The sequence below is a fragment of the Drosophila albomicans genome, chromosome 2R, assembly GCF_009650485.2.
Source record: "Drosophila albomicans strain 15112-1751.03 chromosome 2R, ASM965048v2, whole genome shotgun sequence".
Classification (NCBI taxonomy): Eukaryota; Metazoa; Arthropoda; class Insecta; order Diptera; family Drosophilidae; genus Drosophila; species Drosophila albomicans.
In genome coordinates, this window is record NC_047631.2 from 10,801,200 (window position 1) to 10,813,674 (window position 12,475).

General features: G+C 40.2%; 1 protein-coding gene across 10 annotated transcripts in view; it reads right to left on the minus strand.

Annotated features, from left to right (window-relative positions):
* Nucleotides 1-12,475, minus strand: part of LOC117576382 (homeobox protein prospero) — a 65,716-nt gene that overhangs the window by 15,247 nt on the left and 37,994 nt on the right. For 8 of the 10 annotated variants that reach the window (XM_052007527.1, XM_052007528.1, XM_034261088.2 and 5 more), the window contains exon 3: nucleotides 1,359-1,403. The exons of the other annotated variants lie outside the window; for them this stretch is intronic. The gene's annotated coding sequence lies outside the window, so the exon portion shown is untranslated. The remainder of the gene's footprint in view (nucleotides 1-1,358; nucleotides 1,404-12,475) is intronic. 10 annotated transcript variants of the gene reach the window in all.

Below are 12,475 nucleotides of genomic sequence, written 5' to 3' on the forward strand. Positions count from 1 at the left end.
GCGTGCTGTGCTTAGTCCTTAATTCAGCTGTAAGCCAACCCTTTTGCCCTCGAACTAAGCGACAGGTTTTTATCTAATTTCTCCACTTGCGTTTATTTAACTGGCAACATCTTTTTCATTTTTATTCCCTATCTGTGAGCTTGTATGTGTGTGTGTGTCACTCCCCTTCTGCCTCCCACCCTGTCATACGTACGTGCTCAATAAATGAAGATAACGTGTGTTATATTTCGCTGATAAACAAGTTTGACTTACTTTTGGTTTACCTACACAGATACATTCTGGTACTCGTATAATTTGCATTTACTCGCACACACTCTGAGTATCTGTCAGATACTTTTTCGTACGAGCAGATGGAGGGAATGCGTAAGCACTCCAAATAATCAATAAGAGAACTTTGGAACTGGGAAACTTTGCGAGTGTAGACAATACGTCAAACTGTCGTTGATGAAAGGGGCGTTTCTAGTTTCGACTTTGCGCTATCATCAAGTTAATTCTTTCTACATATGTATGTGTGTGTATTAATATTTAAATGATGAACAACAAGAAGAAATTCACTGTAAATATTCAAATAATTCTGAAAATATTAAAAATTGTTTTAAATATTTTAAGAGTTTTAAAAATATAATTTGAATATTAATAATCAAAATATTTGTAAAATATATATTACGAATTTTGAAAGTAAAAAATAATGTATTACTATGTTCGCACTTTTAATTCTCTTTTTTCCATAGAAAACAATACAATAAGATAGTTGCCAAATTTGATAAATGAATTTCCATAAGGTATGTGAATTTCAATTTCTATTGTTTTCTCCACATTTTCATCGAGAAACTTATTCTGTTAAATAAATGCCATATGCACTTTTCCAAGAACCGAATCCTCCCCTGGGCAAGGCGACGCTTGATGGTTTTTCAAGCATTGCCATGACAACAAAGTCGCATTTGCCATCTAATTGCATTGGAATGCAGTTCTCGAGGCGAACGAAGCCGAGGAGCAATGCAACTAAACCAACCCGCCCGTTAGCCCAAGTCAATGTCAACAAAAGTACTATACAGCCCACCCCTATGTTTTGCCCCTCTTCCTTCTTCCCAGTTCTCAGTTGCGAGTTCCCTCTTGCCTGCGCCTCTCTCCAGGTCCTTTTTAAGGACTGTACTTGGCAAAGCGTGCAGCTTGCAAGGCAAATGTAGGTAGGAGCAACCCCTATTCATATCAAGTATCAAACTTGGGCTTGGGCCAGAAAAAGCAAAAGCAATAAACGAGATGCCGCTGCACTCACAGATCCTTAAACTGCAAACTGCTTATAGTTTTTTCATCGTTTCATACGAGTTCATATATGTTTTTTCATTTTTCAAATTTACCACAAACAAAGCGTTATTTTTCTCCATCGTTCATCATAGATCCTCCTGCAATAGAGATAGAGAAAACGAAGCAATGATTAACGGCAGTTCAATTGGAAAGTAACTTAATAAAATAATATTACTATTAACTCATAGACAACACTCATGTGGCAAGTTCAATGCACCTAGGCGCGTCGTCTTGGGCGAGTTATCAACCCTCGAGGAGCGAACCGAAAGTAACATATGGCCATTTCCTAGTTTTAGATAGTGCACCAAAGGATCAAAGAAAGCATACTTCATACAAACTTCCCACCTACATGTCAGACGACAGCAGCGCACATAATTACGACCTTAACACAATTCGAGTGATACCCTTCTGGTGGCTATGTGGCATACTGCAGAATGTTTGACATGTAAGATAGGTTTTGGTTTTTGTTTTTTACAGAAAATAACAATTTTGAATTAGAAATTGGTATTTTTTAATTAAAAAAATAAATAAACATATTATTATTTCTTAAACTACATTATAATTTGATAAGTAATTTTATAAAATAAGATAGATTAGCTCTCTATCTAATATTTTAATATTTTTAGAGCGATTGATTTACATCTCAATATTAAAAACCGAACAACATCATAATACAAATATTCATAATACTTTTATTATTATATTTGAACTTTCTTTTTAAAGATAGGGTATTTAGAAGTCTTTGGAAGGTACTCGCATATTTCATTGCCCAAATCGGTTGCTCTAAAACGTGCGTACTTTACATGATATGCACATCTATTTGTTGCCAGCATAAGTGTGTGTATGTGTATCTGTCTGGCAGGGCAGCGAATGTATCTCAAAGTGTGCTGTGGAATGTGCCTTCACAGATCGCGGCACACGGTAATGTACCGACTGCCAACTACCAACAAGCGAGAAGCGACTACCTACAAATGCGCTAGTACATTTGAAGTGTGGCACAACCATGTGTGCTGCACACCTCTCTTCTTCCCCCTTCTTGGCTCTTTTGCTTCGCTTTGGCTTGCTGTTGCCTTTGGCCGGGTGTCATCATTAAAATATGCTTTAGGTCAACTTACTGGCCGGCTGGCTCTATTGACTGTCGGCGAGCTGGCGACACTTGGGCCCAAAAAAACAGTCGACGCATTTGCGTTACGGTCAAGTAACTTTGAAATCCGTTAAAAAGTTTATTACATTTGATGGCCTCAAAAATATATGTACATGGATCAAACATGTGCATACTCCGCACTCCTCAACTAATTGAGGCAGATACAATTTGTCAATTAGATGCCGCGACTTGTTTTAAATGTTAGTTAAGGTACGAGAGAGTACTAGAGTAGTATAACACTCAATGGAATGGAACTATTTGCGGTGCAGTGAATATGAATGTGAGCAGAAATCACCGCTCTCAACCCCCAGAGAGATGGGCGACCCCTATGTATTGTGTGGAAGGTACGGCACAGCTGATGATGATGATCGCAATCGTGATCGCATGCCAACAAATACACAGAACACAACAGGGCAGCAGGGTACGTGCCATAACTTGTAGACACGAGCACAGTGCGCACCTGGACACAAAGTGGGACTTGAAACTCAGAACTCAGAACTCGACTCGGTCTCGACTCGACGATCAACGAGACAAGGCAACGGCATCAGCCCAAAAGGGGCGTTTTAACTTTTGCCTGGTGGTGGTTGACATCTACTATGAGCATAAGAGAAGAGCGCGAAGGAGAAGGGAGAAACAGAAGCAGAGGCATAACCAGGAGCACAACTAGTAGTTATGGGTTCCGATTTCGATGCGGTACCTAACTCAAAATTATCTTTTTGCTGGCGTTATGCGGAAGTTGTCGATCGTCACAAAGTTGGAAAAACACCTTTCAACTTGTTTGCAGCAACAAAGACAACTGCTAGACCTTCTGCGTCCGCAGTCTATAGTTTGCTAATCCTCTGTTATGCATTAGAATTTAGCTTGGCAAAGTTTTGCTGGCATTTGTTTCCAGCACAATTGGCAGCAACAACTTTGTGGGCACAATTCAAGCGAAAATTATGCCATAAGAAAATGTCCTTAATGTGTCCTGTGAACGTCGCCAAAGATTTTAATGTTTATGCGAAAAGTTTTCGGGCAAAAGGTTGCGTTGTCTGTTGTCTGCAAATGCTAAGGAAATTGCTCGTACAATAAAATGCAACTATTATGACACAAAGTGCCCAATGATTATGTTTATAAAGTGGATGTCTCCATCTCATACGGAATTCCATATCGCAGACTTACAACACATTTAAGGACATCTGCCCAATAAGCTGTTTGTCTGTGCTTCTTGACTTGCAACTAAGCCCAACAAAATAAAGAGAGTGAGAGAGAGAGATAAGATATTGCTGCGTATGCATACTATTTGCAGATAGTGTAGCCTACATGGAAATACTTTTATAGCCTCGATACCGATTTAGTTGCCATATGGTGGATCTATAGATATCAATAACTTCGAACTGCTTTCAAGTGGAGCAGCACTACCAGCAGCTCCAGTTAGAGTTGCCCGTGTACACTGAGAAAAAAAAGGGAGCACAAAATGTAATGCAAGTAAAATACAAGCCCTTAAAGCCCTTAAAACGCTTAAATATACATATGTGCGATCTCTTCTACATATCTATTAAGATATCCTATGTTTAATTTATCCAGCTTGAAAATTGAAAAAGTTTTAAGGAAAGAAATGGATAAACAAATAAAATAAATTATAAATATTTATATTACTTAATTTTTGCTCAGTGTGGCCGCTGCACTTAGTGAACGCAAAGTTGCTGGCTCCAGTTTTCACTCCCTTCTCCCCTTTGGCTGTGTATCAATATCTAGTAGGTTTTTGTTGTTCTTGTTTGTGTTGTTGTTGCTTTAGACATGAGCACTTTTTGTGGTCGCTGTTTGTCGTGTGGCTGTGTGTTGTTGGCTTTTATTGTCTTTCAGTGCTTGATTAGATAGCAGGCAGACACACATACGTACTTGCATACTCACACACTCGCACACACGCAATGTTGGCCTGTAAAAATGGCCATATGTGGCCAAGTTGTTGGCCATTGTGTGTTGTTTGCAAAGGCCCGAGAGAACGCAGCCGTCCAGCAGCAGCAGCGACAGCGTCTACTTCTTTTCTAAATGTTTTTTGTATTTTTTTGTTTTTGTTGCATATCGACAGGCGCCGTGGCGAGGCTTTTGTCTGTTACCTGATGTCCGTCGTTGTCCGTTTGTCAGTCGCTTGGTTCGTGTCTGTTGCTTATCGCGCTTTTAATATCAAAAAAATGAAAAATGCACGCCGAACACATGTGAGTGTGTGTGAGTATGAGTGACTATGAGGTCTACACTCGCCTGGTCTCATGGTCTCACCTAGCGTTAGTAGTTTATACCTTTTCCGTTGCTATCTATGCAGATATCTTTCTCTGTTCTGTGTATGTGTGTGTGCGCGAGGCATTAAAAACATTTTCATTGTAATCAAGCGTACTTTCTTTTATTATTATTATTTGCCTCTCTGTCTAATTCTAACGACGCAAATTACTCAAATGTATCTGCCAGATACTCGTACTTTTTATTTTTCCTAGTGTCGTGTGTGCCGCGAGCTCGCTAACTTTTTTTCTGCTCATATATTATTTATTGATCGCGATAAGCGTCACGAAGCCAATTTCAAGCGCCCGACAAATGATATAGAAGCACTCCTTCCTACCACCCACAACTCCCCGCATCTCCTACGAATATTACCTGTTCATATTTAGTGAAAACTTGCAATTGCCTACCTCTCTCTCTCTCTCCCTCTTGCTTACTATTTGATTATCTCTTTCTCTGCTCGAGCTGACTTTGACTGGAATTTTTTGTCGAGACTAGGTACAGTCGTAACTGCGGGACTAGCTCACTGATTTCTCGACATCCGCTTTGGTGCGTGGCAGTCAGTTGTCCCCGCCGCGTTGCTTCCCTCAATTAACTCACAATCAAAGGTGAGTCCTACCTTCTTTCTTACTTTTCTTCCTACCTCGGCCAGCTGCCAGATGCCGCTTCAGTAAGTAAGTAAGCAAGCGTAAGTCACCCCACTCTATGTAAACGTCTTCCAAGACGCTATGGGAAACCAACTGTCGTCGTCGTCGCCGTCGCCATTGTCGGGGTCTTTTTCAGTTTCAGCCGTTACTTGGGACACGTGCTGTATGAGCACGAAGCGTAAAGAAAACCCGAACCTAAGGCGAGGGGCATTCAATGGAACTGTAAGGCACACACTACCACCACCACCAACTCATCGCTGCCTTTTGCTTTCAATGTGCCATCTTTTGTAACGTCTTTTCAAAAAGTATACCAAGAAAATATTTCCGTTTGCAGAAAAGAGAAATATATGTGATAAATAGTAAAAAAAATGTGAATATAATAAGAATTATATGCAGATAATAATATATTATCTCCAACTACAATGCTTGCATTAATTTAAAATAATTGCTTTTGTTACTCTTTTACAACAAGAGTTAACTGACTAATTTTTTTTTTAAATTAGTCTGATTAATTTATGTTGTATTTCAGAAGTGCTTCTCTTAGTGGTTAGAGTATTTATAATTGAATTTTAAATCGTTACTTTAACCACCTTCGAAATTGTTTTTCCTTTTAACGATATATCTAAAGTCTTCTTCATAAGTGCCTAAGTATCCCATATTATACAGTAATATGTATGGTTGTTTCGTATAAATATTTCAGGCTTTGGCGCAGCGAAAGTTCTGCCAAAGAAATTCCTTGGCAAGTTCCACGCACGCAATTCTATTTGTTAACTTAAGAGCTGAGCAGAGCCAACGCCTCTGGGAAGGCGCCTTAATAATTCAATTTTCGTGTGTCGCGGCCGTAATATGTTCATTTAGTGTAATTACGGACGCATATGACACGTGGTATAATATGCATAAACATTTCCTTGCCCATGGCACTCCATGAAATTTCCTTAACAAAACGCCTCCAGGTTTTTTCCGTTTCTATTTTGTTTTTTTGACAATTGGGACTACACCTGGCGAGTTGCGTAAGCCAGAGCTGAGAGGGCTCCATGGGGCATTGAAGCAGGGAAGGAGTTGGGGCTTGACTTATTTCTATGACAAATGTGAGATATGTTAATGTGATAGGCTGCGGGTTATTAAGGAAATTACCCACAACAACACAAGCCGGACACAGGTCGATGTCTCCACATGGCCGAAGAATGGGGCATATGGGAAAGGGAAAGGGAAGGGGGGCTGGGAATAGGGAGAATTGGGGAGTCAAGTCCTAGTTGCGCCTCTTGACCAGTACAAATATTTGCAGTTTCAATTTCATGTGGGTTGAGCATTAATAGATACACTCGTATCTGTGGCAGAGAAATGACTTCATGTCATGCCTTGAAATAATTAGAGGTTGTAGATTCTTTCGTCTGCAGTCCACCTTCCCTTCTCTTACCCCATACGCGTAGCCTTCTCGGTGTTCTTATCGTTTAGCACAAATCAGCTTTGCCAATACGTAAGTGTTCCATTTGGTATAAAAAAAAGGCTAAAGGCAATTTGATTGCATGTCCAGTTGCCAGGCTGCCTTGCAGAAGGCGGATCGATGGTGTTGGTGTTGGTGTCATTAATGTCCACTGCATTGGCCCACACAATGACCGAGTAAGGTCATCATCAGCGCGCACTGAAAAGCACTGCAAAAAGTGTTGACTCATCGAAGCGCTGGGATGGGGTAAATGAGTGTGAGTAAAAGGGAAAATTTCAATTGTTAAATCGTTTGTGAGACGTGCAACGACTCTTTGTGCCAACTTCAAAGTTGATTTAAATATATTTGCGTATAAACAAATTGATTGCATTTAATTTAATTCAATTCGAATGCGACTTGAAACTGAGAATTAAATTCAATTGACAGCTGGCCAGCATTCCACACCACAATTAGCTTCAAGTTCGAGTCAAAAAGTCGCAATATAATCAAATCTTGTAAATGCATTAAATTCAATTTCAATTGTTCAGTCTGTGTTCAGTCTCATTCTCAACGTTGTCGTTGTGCTTGCTGGCAACTAATGAAAAGATTTTCTTGATCAAACAATGGCCATGCTCTGACAGTTCTGTTATTCCCATAGTTGATTTATGCAGCCAACCAGAGAATTCTTCGAAACGTTTTGATTTAAACTTTGCCAATATGCGAAGCATTTAAGGTTTGGAGGGGCATAGGACTCAAGGACTTGGCTCCTCCATTGAAAAGAGGCGCTTGAAAGGAACTGCAACTGTTCGTTGCGCTGCGATGGTCAGCGCTGTAGCAGAAAATCAATGGCATTTCAGTTGGAGTGTCCTGGCAGGACATTAGCAAAACTTGCACTAGCCCTGCGGCTGGAAAACTCTCGGCTATAAGTGACATTTTCATTAAAAAGAAAAACTGTCAGGTCTCCCCAAACCTCTCAAAGAGGAAACGAGATGAGGAGATGAGTTGAGTAGAGAGCGAGGACGTTTACTCGCCAGGATAATCTGTGTGCGGCAGCGGCAACTTGTGGCCAGAGAACTTGAGAGGGAGCATAAGCAGGGAACTCAAGTAGTTGGAAGAGCAAAGTCGCCCAGTCGGATTCATTATGATAATTTACTTGCCCCGACGCTGATGAGGACAACGCGCAACGTTACGCGAATGCATTGACATTTCAAGAACTTTGAAGAGCAGCAGCAGCAGAAGAGGCAAAAAATATGATGAAAACGACGTCGAGGCAAAGAAAAGGATTGCGAGAACATTAATGAAATTAAATTTGTGGAAAATGGTTTAGCATTTGGACACACTAGACAGTGGACACTGGCACTCAAGTGAGGGGGAGACACTGCTTAACACGTGCTATAAACAGAGGGTTCAATATGAGGGCAGACTCAGATTGAGAAATGAATCAACTTGCTGCCTGCCTTGTCTGAGTATCGACTCTGACAGCTCGTCAGATGGCATCATAACTCAACTCACAACTCGTAGCTCGTAGCTCGTAACTCGTAACTCGCAACTGCCCTGCAGGCTTTGCACTTAATGAGTGCATCCGGTGATGCGACAGGGTTACTCTTCGATTCCCCTCGCTGCCTCCCTCGTAGCGCACATTTGGCCTTGCATTGCTTCATTGCACTTTACATTAAAGTCGCGACATTACTCATTACACAAATGCATTAATGTTCATTAGCCTTTTAAGGGTCGATCGACAGGTCATCATGGAGATGGGCCATGTCCAGCTTATGATGTGCCTCGAAGGTGTCGCTTCACGCTAAATTACATTGTCGAAAGTCAACATCTTCCATTTGTGACTGCCAGAAATCTTCGTTGTGTAATTGAAACCCTTGTTGTCTGTCGCTTCTTACTACATCTCCAGCTCCTTCGGTTTCTTCGCAGTCCAGGAAATGCAGGCAACCGCCGTGACGTTTCCTTTGGGCCAGCTTTATTGACACAGTTAACTCTATGCTTTGTTTTCACTTTACGCTACACATTTGATGGGGAGACTTCTCTTTCATTTCTTAGACTTGACCTTTTGTCTCCATCGTTGACGCTATCGCTGTTGCGGCTGTCTTTGACTCTGCCTGGTTGCGGTTCATTAAGGCAACTTGAAACCCTTGCCTGAGCCTGGGAACCTTTTGCTTTTTTTTAGTTTAGTTTTGGCTTTACTTTTTGTATTGTTTTCCGTTTGCCCGCCTTTTGAGTGCGTATCTTCGAAACGATTTGTTGTTTTAGTACGACTTTGAGAGACTTTGGAATTAGTTGATTTATGAATTATGACAATGTAGAGCGAACCATTGCAGACAAGCTGTCTGCCCCTGTCTCTAAGCTGCCGGATATTCTAATAAAGCCAACCCAAACGATGCAGCAGCAGTAGCAGCAGAGGCAGTGGCAGCGGTAGCTCGCAATTGCAGCTACTCATAAATTGTGTGGCACTGTGCAGATTTAACACTTCTTGTCAGAAATTGATTGAAGTAACCCCTAGCAGAGCAGTTGAGCTCAGCTCCCGACTCCAACTGTTTGTCCCAGCAGCAGCAGCTGTTGCAGAAGAAGGAACCAGCAATTGTCCAATGCGGAACTAGACTTTTACTACTTGCGATACCCTCATTATACACGAGTTTAACTATTTTTTAAACGCCCAAAGTTTTAGTGCAATTTTGATAGAATATATAATATTTAGTAGTCTAGTAGACTGCATCTTTGAAAGTATATGTTGTGAAGTAAAATATTTAAAGACAATTTGGAAATTTTTCATTTGCTAATATGTCATTAATTAAATAATAATGTAAATAATGCAAACAACTTTGAAATTAAATTGTAATAGTATAAGCAAAACACAAATTTAGAAATGCTTTTAAGTGCTTGAATTATTTTATAACATTTTTTTTTACTTTGGAAACTCATGTTCCCAAAATCTCAAAACTATTTAGCTAACGTTTACCTCATTGTAGTTTTATATTTAATAGTGTAGCCAACATTCGTGGTTCGCCTGATTTATTTTACTTTCTTCACTATTAGCTGCAACTTTGGGTGTTTGGGTATCTCGCAGATACTGCACTTCCCCGCCCCTTCACTGGCCACCCCAAGGCAGTTGACAGTTGTCGCTCTAAATAGCACTATGCATGGGAACTGTTTGAGTTGATGCTTCTGCTGCTGCTGCTGCTGTGTCCGTTCTTGTTGTTGTGGCAGTTGCTCTGCATTCAAATTAGTGCAATCAAGTTATCTTGTATCTGCAACTGCGAGTGCGACCACTTGCTGGCAATTGTATCTTTGCATCTAACACTTCAATTGTGGTCTCTGGTCACTTTGTGGGAATTTGTATGCATGCGCAATTGTTGTGTTTAAGTAAAAGGAAAAACTATTTAACCAAAGGAAATTATTAAAAATTATTGCCGACCCTTGGGTTGCCAACCCCTACCTCCCACTCCTCTCTCTCCGTCCACAATATCGCACTAGATACTGTGAGGCGGGTGTAGAGTACCGTGTGAAAAGTGCACCCTCGCTTGGAAAACAAAAGACTGATCTCGAGGCCAAGGCAAATGGTAAACAGACACAAAAACAGTTTCCTTTCTCAGCGATGCTTGGTGGTTAGTTGCTTGCATTGGTTATGCTTCAAGGCGCTTTTCAAGTCAGCCTGCTAAGGTGTGGTGTGTGCACTATGAATTCCAGAGCACGCAAATGCCTTTACATGATTCGTAAGTTTTTTTTTTGTCTTTCGAAAACAGGACTTTGACTTTTTTGGCAGCTGGTAGGTTCTTGGTGAGAAAACGTTAGCTGAGCGTGAAGTGAAATGTTGTTTCTTTTTATTTTGCTTCAAAGGGGTTTCAATTGGGTGTGGGATTCGTTTGGTGCAAGTTCATTGCCGCGGCCGCCGCCTTGTGAGCACCCTCGGGCACAATTCATTATGGTCCGTAATTGTAGCCTGTATGCGCCTAAAAGGAGACAATGTGCAACCCCAAAGTGCTGCGCCGCAATCAGCCCCCCAAAAAATATGGAAATGTAATGTCAAAGCCAAGAAAAAGACCAAGAAAAAGACTTAAAAAATTGCACAAGCAACTGAAGCAGCAAACTTGATGTGGCAAATGCAATGCATATCGTGCCCGAAGACAACCCATACTCCCCACAACAAATGGTATTCTGCCCGTTTCCTATGCATTGCCTTTTGAAGGGTGGCTGGCAGCCTCTGCTAAGAACATTTGGGCTCGTTGCAGCCCACTTGATGATGCCTCACAGCGAGCGGGTTTTTAATTTTACAAAAATCTGTGGCAGGCACTGGCAAAAACGCATTTCTTATACATCTTAACAGCGATTTAAGCCTCGTAATTCTAGGCTTAGGAATGAACACGTGAATCTGTTCGTGAGTTGCAGTAATGATTGTTGACAAACTTGAAAATGAAAGAATTTGTAACATTAAAACATATCATGTACTAAATTTAATAGATGTTAACTATAATAATATTAAATACTTATAATAAAATTATAAAAAAAATGTAATTGCAAAAATATTTAATTTTAAATTTTAAAGTATATTAAATATAAATAAAATATATTAAATTCGATTAATTTAAATTTGAATCATAATGTTGTCTTTAATTATATTTCTATTCAATTAGTTGATGGTTAAACTAAATTACAATTAGTACAAAACCAAAATCAAAATAATCAACAAAAGAAATAAATATATATAAGCGATACTTTGAAGTATCTTGACGTTAATTGCAAGTACTTGAAATATCGTAAAATTGTCGAGTCACGTGTTCATCACTGGCTAAAGATTGAGCTTGATGCTTGAGACAAAAGAAATTAAAAAGTGCATAATATGAATCTATAATACATAATAAAAAAGCTTAACAGCCGCAGCAGCGTCATCATGAACATCATCATCACCATCACCATCGTCTCCTCATCAGCATCCTCGACAGAGCTGGCAAATAAAAGGGTTGCCTTCTGTTCGTTTTTGTTGTTGCTTTTTTTTTGGGTATTCGCGAACAACAAGAAATGCAAACAGAAAATAAAATTTTCGTTGAAAAGAAATTAAAAATCTGCAAGATTTGCATTTCGACTCAGATCCAAGCACAGACAAGTACAGTGAAACCCCTAACAGCACACAGTCTAAAAGTAATATATGTACAACGTTTCGTTTTTCATATTTTTCCTCATTTTTCTGAAGTTGTTTCCTCCTGTGCCGTTACGAACTTTTGAGTGCTCAACTCAAAGTGCATTGGCGTGGACATTGAGAACTTCTATGGGCGGCAGCCTAAGCCTAAGTTGGGGATATAAAAAAGGGCGATGGGCAGTTCTTATGAATTTTTAGGCGCCTCTGACAGGTACTGCTCTCAAATTGGTTCAATTTTAATTAATGAGCACACAATTCTGAGCATAATTTGCATTCACATTCAACTCTGTTCGCCTCTCTCTTTCTTTTTGCTCTCCCTCCAATCTTTGGCCTTGCCATTATCTAAGCATAATGGACCTGTGACTTGCGTCCGCTTAATTAAAAGGGAGGAACTCAGCAGCAACTCTGACTGTATCTGTAGCTGTATCTGCTGGGCTTAGAATAAACACAATATGCAAAAGTTTTCTCTGCTTTTTATTTGTGCCTAGAAGCTGCAGAGCTGCGCTGCCATTGAGTTTGCAGTTCATTGAAATGCTCGAGCGCAAGCACAAGAAAGTTTC